Here is a 13654-nt window from a genome sequence, read left to right as displayed (position 1 = left end):
ATCCGAGTACAACTAGATGTTTTGTCGCAAACCCCAGTAGATATTCAAGCTCACATCCTTAAATTTAGAAATTTCTTTGCACGAATTCAGTGGGTTGTGTATCAAACTATAGGTGTTGCCAAATAAAACATAAAAAATATGTCAAGAAATGTTTAACGTTAAGTTTAATTCATTAAACTTTTTAAAAAATAAACTTTAGTTTAATTTTTCTATTTTTATTTCATAAAACTTTTAGTATATCATAAGCAGTTATTAATAATTATTGAGTAATTTATAATTTTGATAATACAATCTTTTTTGTAGCATTTTTAACACCTAATTACAATGGGACGTCGATTATCAAAAGTAATTAAGGATTAGCCAGTTCGGATATCAATTTATAGAAATAAAATTTCTGTTTATACTCCGGGACGAACAAACGGAGTTCACAAGATAGACAGAATACAAGAAATAGCACCGTATTCAGCAGTCAGGGGCAGTCAGCTTTCACGGGTTTGAACCCAGGTTACTTAAGGCACATGTACTTATGCACCCGCGCGTCTGACCACTCGGCTACGGCGGCCTACTCAGTAAGTTCGGCAGCGAAACAAGATTTTCTGTCAAATTATCCAAATCAGTTCGGTAACAAATTTTAAAACTGAGCACACATTTTTTTTTTTTTTTTGAAATATCTGAAATTGTTGATTTTGTTCTCTGCTTTCAGTCGATAAAGTTTATCAAAGACCCCTTTTTCAGTTTTTTTTTTTTTTTTTTTTTAATATTAGGTGTCCAAAGAAGTTGGTGCGGATTTTTAGGATACTTAAAAAATGAAAAAACATTTTTGTCAGCTGTGATCGTTGGCCAGATGATGGATGAATGATATCAGCTGATTCAAGTAGACACAGCAAAACATCGCTGACATTGAATTTTTCTGCATGCATCTGGTTTGTCTAGTTTGAATCCAACTTAATGACAGTATCCGGTTCGTCGCATCAATGGCTGTCGGTTGACCTTCACGGGACGCGTCATCAAGGGACTCATCACAGTGAAAATGCTTCACTGTAAATTTAATTTAATCATTAAATTTTTTGAACCATTTTTTACCTATACGTTTATTTTTTATAGAACAGCATTTCGTGCTCGCTAGGCATCAGTTGACATCGAATAAATTAATGCTTGCTAGGCATAAATTGATTTAGTGCCACCTGTACTTTCGAAGTACATGAACGGATGATCGCTTTCTACAATGTGTTCCACATAATTTTGCTAAATTATTATAGAAACCCGCAGGAACAGTTTTGGTCATCTGATGTCAGTGCAGTCATTGATATGAACAATTGCACGTTTGTATTTTCTGTTTGAGTTGTTTTACCACCTGATGTTACTAAATGGACTCCGGCCTTTTCAGTAAAATTAGTTAAATTCTGTTTTTGTTTAACTATTATAAAACATTTTAATTTCTTTAAAATAAATTGATAGTTATGTTAATTTAATGGTTGATTCGTATAATCAACATTTAAAGTAATCCGAGTTCGGATAATCGACCTGCCATTATAATAAGTAATATTGTATGAATAAATAAATGATATAATAATAGAGAGTGTTATTATTAGCTAATACACAATATTACAGTAAGTAATATTCATAATTTCACCGATAAGATTGATGGCGTTAAAAAGTCATCAGATTTACTCAGTAGAATTTTTAATTAAATCAAAAATGTAAAGAAAATAACTATAGTACCTAGTTTAAATTGTCATTCTCAAGGGGTATTTTTCTATAGAACAGTTTTACTGAGAATTAACAACGTTCAAATAAGCAAAAGTATAATTTCGGCTAGTTTCAGGCGCAATATTTTTAGTGTTTTTTAAAATATATTTATTATTGAAATCTGATTAGGTGGCTCTGATTTCCAGAACGTAATTGCATCAAACTTCGTTTGGTGTTTGTTTAGTTAAACGCCATGCTGTTGTGTGTAATGTCGTGTTAGTTAATTCTACAAATATTCTTTGTTGGACATTAATTATTCACGAAGATCACTGCATGTATGTATTCAATTTGTTATTATAATTATAAAAATATTATGTATTGTTTTAAAGGTATTTTTTGTTGATATTTGATATTTATTTACGGTTGGAAGGTAATGCATCCAAATACTAAAGGGTAAATAGATTATTACGAATGTTAACCAGCTTTGGTTGACTATCGTTATTATAAAGTGCAATATCTTAGTAGTTTATCAGAACATTACTGTGAAATGCGTGCTTAATTTAAATATTTTGTTTCTTTATGCTATGTGAATAACGAATAAATGCACATTTTCCACTGTGGAATACTATTTTGTTTTTCTTCAAAACAAACACATTATAGCAGAATGTTTTTTTTTATACTGTATAAATATTAATTCTAATTATAATTCTTCTACGCAGACGATATTATTATCCTCTTTCTGATGTGATGAAATCATTAAGTAAATGTATGGTTAGTGAAAATTCACTATGAATATTTTTTTAAGGTTTTTAATAATTTTTAAAGGTTTTAATATTTAAGTTATGAATACTTTGTTGAGATTGTATTGATATTGTGTTGGCCTTTATTTATGATAATTTTATTATGATTTGGTTAAATAAATTGATATTAAATATAATTTAAAAGAGTTTGCTTGAGAAAATCATGGTGTTTTCTGGATACTTTATAGCAATATTTTGGTTATATTTGAATGCGATGCACTTCTAAATTTACTCCAATATAGGAGAAATTTAGGATATAGGAGTAAATGTTTTCTTATTTGAAAGGATGGTTGAAGAAGTTTATTTATGTCTAGTGCTAAAAAAAATGGTTCCACCTGTATGATGGCAGTTGAAGTGTGTGTGTGTGTGTGTGTTCACTACTTTTCTATTTGTACCAATGTTTTGTTATTTTAATCTCCAGATCTTGTACAGCAGATTACAGTAGCATTTGTTTCCCGACTGTCGCTGTCGACCGAAGCGATTTCCAAAGCTTTTCGCCGATGCGGATCACGGCGAGTGTGCACGTGTTTTTCGTGGATTATAGATCGGAAACCGCTAATGAACCCGCAGAAATCAATCGAGTTTCTTGAAACGGTTCGGGGTTGGGGATCAGAGGAAGTGTTCTGCCACATTGAAAAGGGTCTTTCCGAGGCACGAGCTGCGTGTATCGGTTACGTCGTTTGTAAAGAACACACGACCGCTTGGGAGAGAGGCACTCGGGCAAGAAATGGGATGTTTAGCTGCTCGCTGGTGGTCGAGTGGCGAATGCCGTCGACGCTCGAGGCTAGTGTCACTGGCAGTTCTCGATCGAGTGGCCGCGTTCACGCCTCACGTGCCGGACTGATTATCGGGTTCACGGCAAATTTGGCGGCTAAATATGTCGCCGTAGATCTGTGAATGTGTGTTGTTAGCGGCTTCACCGCTCCCCTTGTCCACTCGTGGGAACCTCCTCGCACATCTATCGGCCCCCCTAATCCAGCGTGTCCTTATTTGTGGCGTCCCATTCATCGTTCTCCTCGCACACCGATGGTGGAATCGAGTGGACACAACAAAGGTACATTTACACGCCTAATAAAGCGAGGCGACTCCTTGACAGACACTTCTTGACTTCGTGTGGGAAAGTGGTCGTATGATTGCGTTGATGTATTCTCACTTTAGGCAGATTCCACCGTGACCGAGTGAAATACATAATAGACACGTGCGATAACTGTACCCTCCAAAAGGTGCGCGAAGATCCTGCAAGAAACTGGAACTTTACAAGAATGATTATTCATAGTGACTTTTCGCCTCCACGTGCTCCTCGGTTAGATTTCTATGTTTCCATCTTACTAGACGTCCAGTAGTTTTACTGATTAGGTAAAACAGGGGCGTCTTAGGATATGTGGCGCCCGAGTTCCAATTTAAATTTGTCGCCGCCCCCTTTAAATTTTCTTCATATGTGTATGTACGTTTCAGGTTTTCAGGCGTCCCTTGAGCGTTGGCGCCCGGGTGCAGTGCACCCCTTGTACCCTCGGGATGGCTTGCCCCTGGTGCAACATATCCTTCTCACACCGGGTGCAAACGATCTGAGTTTACATCTTGTCAATGACGGGAGGAATTTTTATGGGCCTTTTTTTCACAACCTGGTTAGATCGGCCAAAAAAACATTTCCTGGAGGAAAAAAAACTATGCTACCGTAAGATGAGTGTAGTATGGTTTTTCCTCCGGGAAACTCGGGTTCTTCGTCCAGCAAAACAGCCAATCGACCACAGAACACACAATTTACAGAAATTATATGCGGCGCAATGTGGCCTAGGTTTTTGATGCGCTTAAAACCTTACAACAACCAAACAACTGTTGTTGTTGTTGTTGTTGTTGATATGGGAGTTTGATGGCGCATAAGCTACTTTGGCTATAATGCGCCTCCAAACAACTGTGTGTGTGCTCACAAGCCTTTGCGATTATTGCAGTAGACGTAGACAGCTCCGCTGCTCTCTCTCTCTTTCTTTCTTTCTCTCTCTCTCTCTCTCTCTCTCTCGCCGACCGGGCTAGCCGGGTGGGTAAAGTACCTGCCTAGCAACCCAAAGGTCGCGGGTTCGAATCCCGCCTCGGATCAAAGTACTGCAAAAATCTTGGGAGGTGCATTATGGCCACAGAAGCCGACGCGCCAACAACTACCAAAAAAAAAAAAAAAAAAACTCTCTCTCTCTCTCTCTCTCCCCTGTGTTAAAAAAAGAAATTGAGAAATAATTAAAGACACAATGACGTGCCTTCGTGAGTAGCAGAGTGATTATAATTACATCTCCTCTCACACGCGTTTCTAACCCTCGTCTTGGACCACTAAATCAACCATGCGGTGATAGAGACCCTCAAAAATTTCTCTTTTCATTGACGGAATTCGAACTCATAATTAAAGGGCTCAGGTCGAGTTCTTATACCCTTAATTGCTTTGGTGATTAACACACATCTTACTTAACGTATCAGCCCTTGCGGTAGTACAATTCTTATAAACACCGTCCTCCCCAACCGGGTGGAAAAGGCCTGACGGAATCCGTTCAGTGACGCTGCGTTGCAGAACAGTACTACTTTTGCTCATCCTGTCTCGAGAAAAAATTAAGGCAATGCCAATTCAGCTAGAGAAATGCATCACAGAGTTACCTTTCGTTGGATTCCAGGCCACTTGGCGATATCTAGAAATGAAAGTACAGATCAAGCTCAAAACATCCAACAGAAAGAGATATGCCTCAAATAAAAGTGCCGTCCACCGATGTGTGGACAACGTTGGGTCCCATTAGGGGCCCAGCGGCTAAATGACAAGAGGAACAACGGTACACGACACTACACGCGTGTACAAAATCCATACACTTTTAAACCTCTGGCATTGACAGTGTTCTGTTTCACACCCACAATTCGCGGAGATGGGGGAAACCCCGTTTGACACTGAACACACTGTACAGGTGTATTATACGAACTGCGTGCCAAGCCCAATGGGTACAAATATGGAAAACTCACACGAGCAGCAAATTAAGGCAAAAAAAAGATAAACTTGCCCGTGGAAGTCCACTGTCCGGCTAAATAGGAGTTATTCTTGCTAAGGACGCATAGGCCAACTTGCTTAACGCATCTCTCTTTGCTCACTGGGGAAGGTCCATCTCATTGTCAGTTGAATGTTCAATGTCACTCAGAATTTTCATGTTTCTGAACAGAAATGGCGTCTATACTTGTTTCTAACTGTTATTTCCAAATTTTTTCACTTTGAACTCAAACGTTAGTACTAATTAAGAACGTTGAAAGGCACAATATGACCATAGTAACACTTGTATCATTGATTATTCAATAACAACAACAGTATATTCAATAACAATTGAATGTATTGTTGTCACAAAGTTGGTGAATTAGTCGTATCAGACAATGGTTGCTTCGTTTTTCTCTCGGTAACTGGAGTTTTTGTCCAGCAAAAACAGCAAATCAACCGCAGAATATACGTAATTCACAGACGATATTCTGACGCCTCTCAGTCTTGGTCGCATTGGCGCTTAATACACACACACATGCACGGACCTAACTATTGACAACTCATTGCTCCGGCGCATATTCTAAACAACGCAAAATCTCAGCAGCCTGTTCGAGAACATCTCTGTTCTCATGCGTTCGTTGTTCTACGATTCATAACCACGGTTTATCTTGCTTTGAAATTGTTTACTCGCTTGCATTGTTTACTTTGAAAACCTCAAAGTATCATTTGTTTACCTCGATATGTTGAGGCTAATCTTGTGTACAGTATTTAATTTTTGTATAGTTGTTAAGATATATATATTTTTAACAATTTTTGGCTAGAGTCTTTTGCTTGAACTTTGTTCAGCTCTTGGCGTCCCTCTCTTCTTCTGCTGGTGGGTGGCGCGTTTCAGACCTGCTGATTCCGGGTAGCCAAATGGCCAGTCCATTTCTGGCCGTTTCTACAGAATCCTGTATCTTAAATGTGAAACGAGGCGGAGATGAACTAACGTTCCAGGTGCAAAAACATACACACATACATGGTTTATCTTGCGCGAGGGTGACTTTTTGCTGTGATCGTATTTCAATCAGCAATGCGTTATCCCAGTGAAAAGATGCTCGTCCTTTCAGAACTTGCTGAAAGTGGACCATGAGCACTTGGTGTGATTACAGTCCGTTGTTATTCACTGCATTGAGATGGTGAATCAATTTGAATGATAATTAAAGAAAGAATATTTCGAGAGGAAAGATTCGATTAGAGAGAGCAACTAATGACGACTTCTCCCTTGTGCTCCTTGGGAGGAACATATCACTCATCGTTATCTTAGGTAGAAGGGGCTTGCCAAGCATTCGAAAAAAGTTTGGACAGTGCATGATGATGATTTTATCTGAAGTAAATTCTTGAGTGGAATCAAATTTAAATTTTCTGTTGCCGTTGTGGTGCAAGGCGTAGTATGTGTTCATGCTGAGTTTTTAAGTTTGCCCATGTTAATAGATTGTTCCAAAAGAGAAGGGACACGAAGTGTAAGAAAGCGCATAATCTAACCAGATTTCAGCTGCGTCTAAGACAAGAAAGAAGATAGGCTTTTCTATAATGGAGGATGGGTACCATCCTCTATTATCGGGGTATACTTACCAGATCTCTATAGTACAAAACTGATGTAATATGCAGAGTTACAAAGGTTAGTATGAAGGTCAAAAAGGAATAATATAATTAGTAACTACAACAGTATCATCATTAATGTGAGATTTGTGTTTTTGTGCCTTGAAACACAAATGTGTAGCTGTGAATGCTGTGTTGCTGTGAAAAAGTGATAATGGGACACTTGAATAAGCACAAATGGTAGAAATAAGGCAGAAAAGAGAAGAGAAGGGCAGAATGAGTGCCACCCTTCAGAATTCAGGCAGATACTTTTCTTTAAAATAAGAAAGGATTCATTTGACTATATTAGAAGGGTTCTGTATATTAAGAATTCCTGCATGCAGTCCAAAGAGCATGTGCATGGTTTCTCTAGTGCCAAGATTGACACCAGAGAAACTATGTCGGTGTCGAGATTATTGAAGATCTTTATAATATTTTGGGGTAGAATCTCTTCCATCTATCCAGATTTGACACTTACTCTTGGATTGAGTCTTCGGTTTTAGTTCCTGAAGCGGAATTATCCATTTTCGTTTGTGGTAATGTCCAAACCTTACCACAAACGTAAATTCCCCCGTAAATGATTACAACTATCCATATATATTTCTTTGTCTGTAAATTGCGGGTGTTCTCCGGTCGATTTGCCTGTTTGCTGTACGAAAAAAAAAAACAATTTCTGGGGAGAAAAATCTTGCTATCTACGCCTGAGACCAACTAACTCAGCCACGGAGTGAAAAAAGCCTACTAAAGTTCTTCGCGTCATCCACGGAATTGGAACCCGGGCCTTTTCCTCCCAGTATAGGGAAGATGGTGACGATACCACTGTGCTACCGCGCAGACGTTAATAACTGAGCAAGAGCAGCTGTTTCTAGTTGTTATTGTCTGCTTCCAGGGGGTGGTTGGTTGGTTGTTGTAGGGCGCATCAGCAACTTAGGCCATATTGCGTCGTATGTAAATTGCCTGTGTTGTGTTCTGTGGTCAATTTGCTGTTTGCTAGGAAAAAACCCGGGAGTAAAAAAAGAACCATGCTAACCTCGCCTGAGACCGACTAATTTAGCCACTTTGTGAAAAGGACCCATAAAAATTCCTCGCGTCATTGATGGGATTCGAATTCAGGTCTTTTCCACCCGGTGTGGGGAGGGCGGTGATTATACCAGCTGTGCTACCCACGAGGGCTGCTTCCAGTATGTGATATTTAGATTTCCATACAGTTCTTGGGATCCGTGCAGTTCCAATTACCTATCTGAGAAGACAATACGTTAACACAGTAGATAATGATTTACAAACGAAGTTACAAATATTAATTACAATAAAAAAATGGGTAACCCCTGAAAGGTATCGAGTGCCGGGGGCCTCAGATGGGACAAAAACGGCCCTGAATCAGGGATTTAGTTAAATAGACATAAAATAGGTTGGTTGGGAACTATAATCTTAACTTTCAGAACCGCCATAGAAAGGACATGAATTTGCTCTAAAGTTTACTACAAAAGAAACCGTTAAGTTGCTCTGTCGTTAAAAACACTTTAATCTGTATCTCCTGGATACAGATTAACTTGTTTTGAGTTGTAAAAATTACTTATTAATTTGTAATAAGCTGTTCAGAGAGTATAATGCTTAGGATTGCAGACTGAGCGAAAGTGGTGCAGTTCAAAATGTAAACTCTCCCTGGAATGGTAAACAAATACGCTGGACTACAAATCTACTTAATTTACTCAAATCTGCGTAGAGACTGAAACGAATTATCTCTTTGTAGAAGTCAATGGTTAGTCCACACCTTGAGTACATCATATACGTTTGGAAGCGACATTTCACGGGAGAAAAAAGGGTGCAGAGAATGAACCAGATTAGTTAGGGGTACAAAAGGATACTTTTACCAAAGAAGAGTTGAGTTCTGTAAATTGCAGTTTCTGAAAATCAGGAATCACGGGAGACCTGATTGTAGTGTTTAAGGCTTAAACGGATTGAGTAAACTAAATTCTCGTAGCATCCTTACTCTTTCTCGGATTATGTACAGGAGACAAATTTATATTGATAAAGGATGGTTGATGGATAGACGTTAGAAAATCTGTTGTCACTCAGTAGTAATTGATTGTTGAACAACCTTCCATCGTGTTGTAGAAGTAGGTGCTTTGAATAAATTGAAACCATTAGGCAAATTATTATAAAGGGTTGGGCAAATGAAAAGAGTAATTCTTTTTTCGTGGCTGACTCTGTATACGTTTGTTTCCTTGATCATTTTGCCACACTAATAATTTTTATATTTAGAAGTACACTGCTCGACAAAATTAACCTTTTATTGTGAACAGTGTCCCCAGTGCCAAATATTTGATATAATAGGCATCCTGGCATGCAAATTGCGAGTATAAATTTAAAATTTTCTGTTTATACTCCGCACGACAACCAAGTCAGTAGAGTTTACAGTCAATCGTCAATACAAATATTTATCGTATTTAGTAGTCACGGGCTTGAACTCTGGTCCACTCAAGGAACGCGTGCTATGCACTCTCGCTCCTGACCACTCGGCTACGGCAGGCCATATATATCCAATAGAAATCGATCTATCACCTTACAGAGCTGCACATTACGCAAATTTTTCATGCAAATTATCAAAAACACGGATTGCGACCAAATCATTTCATTCTCGTTTTTGCGCTTGCTCAGTGGGATTAAAAGTCAATTGTAAGATCGCATTTCGAATACTGTGTTCGAATACTCATTTTAAAAGGACGTTGTGCCTCTTAAAAGAGTCTAAAGACGGACAAATCGCACGGTGAGATCGGCAAAAAAGGGTGATCGAGCTCGTAAGGAAAGACTAATAAGTGGGCTCTACATAGCTTGGAAACCAGGCACCTCAGAGGTGACCTGATTGAGGTTTATAAGGCTCTGAGAAGGGTTAGGAACTGTTATAGAGAATTCCAGAACTCGACGGCGTAAATTCAGATTACAGGGGAAGAGGTTTAGACTAGATTGTAGTAAGTTTTCTTTTAGCCAGCGAGTCGATCGCAGAAACCGGTTGCCCTCACTTGTAGTTGAGTCTCACCGGTTGAATAAATTCAAAGGTCAACTGAATGTGAGGAGGGAAACAAATAATTTGTATTTTCTTATCTACTCATTTTTTTTTTTTTTTTCGGCCAGTGCAGCAAAAGCCTGTGGCTTCCTTGCGCTGTATGGCTATTACTATTACATCTTCAGTACTCAGGATGGCAAGTCATCGTTTAGATGACTCTTCGAGATGGCAGGCCATTGGACGACTTGAAGCCCGGCAGTCGCAGGCGGAGGTGGCACTTTGGCTTAATGTGTCACGAAGTGTTGTCTCGGCACTATGGAAGCAGTTTCAGAAGACAGGAACTATTACAAGAAGAGCTAACCAAAGTTGCCCGAGGGCTACATCAACCGCTAACAGCAAGACGGAACCCTATGATGTCCTGCCATCGACTCTCTCTTGACGTTGCTGCGGCTACAGGTGAAAATATTTCCAACCAGACTGTTAAGAAGGCTCAATTTAAGTGGACTCTATGCAAGGAAGTCAAGTGATTTGTATTAAATTAATCCAAACCACCGAAAAGCACGTCGAAACTGGTGCCATGAATATATCACTTGCAGCCCTCTTAAATGGGGTGCAGTTCTGTTTTCTGAAGAGTCCCATTTTAGCCTACAAACAGGTTATATACGTTATTTAATCTGGAGACAACGAGGAATCCGGTACCATCCCTCCAACATCAGAGAAAGGGACACACGTCGGAGGAGATGTTCGCGCGTGGGGCTGAATAATGATCAACGGCCGCACCCCTTCATGTTTTTGAAAGGGTACTGTAACTGCGCAGTGGTACCAAGAACAGATCCTCGAAGCCTATGTGCGGTTGTTTACTGCTAGGGCACTCTTTCTCTTGACCACTCGGCGACGTGAATTCTGTCAGCAAAAAAAACAAGAAGATACGGTTACACTGGGCTCAAGAACGCCACTACCAGATTAGTGGAGGATTGTAAAAAACGATGTCTGGTGTGACAAATCCCATTTCTGATTTTTAACGCTCATGAGAGGACTAGAATATGGCGAAAATATAAGCATGAGTCCATGGACCCATTCTGCTAGGTGTCGACAATGCAAGCAGTGTAAGGGTGTGTGTGTGTGTGTGTGTGTGTGTATGTGGTGGGGATGTTTTCGTGGTGGGAGTGTTTCGGTGGTCCTCTGTACTAGTGGAACAATATTTGGATGACATAACTGTCTGGAAGTGGTTTCCGACCAGGCGCTTCCCTTCGTGACTTGCTAATATATTGTGTTAGATTATTTACGTTGCAAGGGCACTGCTTCAGTTAGGAAAGGTTAGGATTTAAGGTGATAATTCATCAGTGAATGGATTCTTCCAACAGGATAATGTACTATCACAGGACCAACAACTAAGAGAAGCAGTTGAATTAACATGCACCAGCACCCCTGCGGGACGCTTCGATACGCTTCCTCTTGGAGCCACGCCACTACAAATCCAGGTCGTTATGAGGGCTAAAGGGTTGGGGGATTGCTCGCTGTTAGAGAGAGGTGTGCATAATAATGTAGCCAGCTCGTATATGAGCTAAGGGGTAAACCATGGTTGACTCTAATTTGTATATACCTCTACAGTCTGTTACTATTTGTTGGGCGTTGTACGTTATGAGCCAAAGCTCTCGAGGTAGCACAGTTGGTAGGATCGCCATCCTCCCCACACTGAGTGGAAAAGACCTGAATTCGAGTCCCGAGATCGAGGAATTTTTATGGGTCTTTTTTCAGAACGTGGCTGAGTTAGTCAGTCTCAGGCGAGGGTAGCATGGTTTTCTCTTTCTCTCGGAAAATCGGGTTTTTCGTCCAGCAGAACAGAAAATCGACTTCAGAACACACGCAATTTACAGACAATATACACTCAGCAACGTTGCCTTCGCCGATGCTCCTAAAATCCAACAACAACAGCAACGATGAGCCAAAACAATGCATTAAATTACTGCGTAATGGAAATAGTAAAATATATACAAAAAAGCCATTTATTAGCACAATAGCTGTAATTACCCGTTTCTGGTTTACATCTACCACTTATAGTTATATCTAAAGATTGGCTATATAGCCAGCCGAGTCTGGGAGTATACTGTATTATTTTTGCAACAATTTGGCAGCTTGCTGGCAGAATATTGGCTAACTCAATCAGATGGCAGTCTACACAAGAATATTTAAATTCGAGTTGACCATAGTCTACTATAGAGAGGAGGGGATTGAAGCAATTGCTAATATGAGGCGAAAGAAATGGTAGGAATAGAGTTCGAAATAGCACGCCACTCCTTTCCAGTTACTCTAATAATTCCAGTTACTCTGATAGGAGTATAAAAATTAGAATTAAAAAGCCAAAAGCATAAAGGCAAGAGGCAGTTACTTACAGTAGTATGCGAACGTAGTAAGGCCGTATTTTTTACCAATTATCACGAGCTCCACGTTATGGAACCTGGAACCCTGGTAATTGGTAAAAGGAGAAGAGATACAGTTACTGTTATCAGTAATTGTATCTTTGGTCTTTTATAGTTTTCTATTTCTAATTTTGCACACCACGATCTGTTAGTAACTCCAGGGCGAGCATAGTGTTATTTCTATCCTATTTCTATCATTTATTTCGCCTAATTTTAGCATTTGTTTCAACAACAACCCCTCGCTTCCTCTTTATGAATAGACTATGGTTGACTATAATTTGTATATACTGTACCTCTACAGTCTGTTACTATCTGTTGAGCTAGTTGTTATTCTGCCAGCAATCGGTTGTTGCAAATTTTTGCAAATATAGTATACTCCTGAACCTAGCCGATCCTTAGACCTTGTTGTAACTGGTGGATGGCCATCAGAAACAGATAGCTACAGCTAATTATGGCTTAATAAGTTTGAGATGAATACTTCTTTATCTGCTATTCTGTGGAAAGGATCGGTTATTCTGTTGTTTTCTTCGATTGCTAAATAGTTGTGTGTGTGGAAGGTTGTCCAAACGTTTTCTTGTACCACTTACTAAAGACTTCGACTCGATTGTTTACAGTTTTAAGTCAAACTGTAAACAACTGTAAACCCCTTCCACGATTCCTCTAGCTACTTGATAGGTAGCTGTGCTTTTCCCCATTAATCATAAGTTATCTTTCGTGTAAAATGTTAGATGTTGGTTGGGACAGTAAATGTATTTCCTTATATGATAGTACTCTTTCAGGATTATTATTAGTGCTGGGATAGAAATTATTCGAAATAGTGTTTCCGTTAAAAATGTTATAGTAGATCGTAGTGTAACTATGCAAATACTTAGTTTTACTCTGAGGCAGAAAGCAATGCTGATTGATGGTGGTCACGGTTGTCTTTTCAAATACAAGGTGTCCACAAATCTCCTTCACAAAACTAAAACGTTGTTGTGCGAATAGGGTACATGATACAAACCTGAGACGCGTCCACGTGGAAGAGGATATCTTCAAGTTTTAATTAGAGGTATTCGATGTAGGCAACTTCAGTTACTGCAGATGTCTAGGTAAGTACGCGATGCATGTGACAGTAGCATAACAGCCG

This window comes from Mastigoproctus giganteus, chromosome 1, assembly GCF_048544385.1.
Source record: "Mastigoproctus giganteus isolate SK-2022 chromosome 1, ASM4854438v1, whole genome shotgun sequence".
Taxonomy (NCBI): domain Eukaryota; kingdom Metazoa; phylum Arthropoda; class Arachnida; order Uropygi; family Thelyphonidae; genus Mastigoproctus; species Mastigoproctus giganteus.
This window is presented reverse-complemented; position numbering follows the sequence as displayed.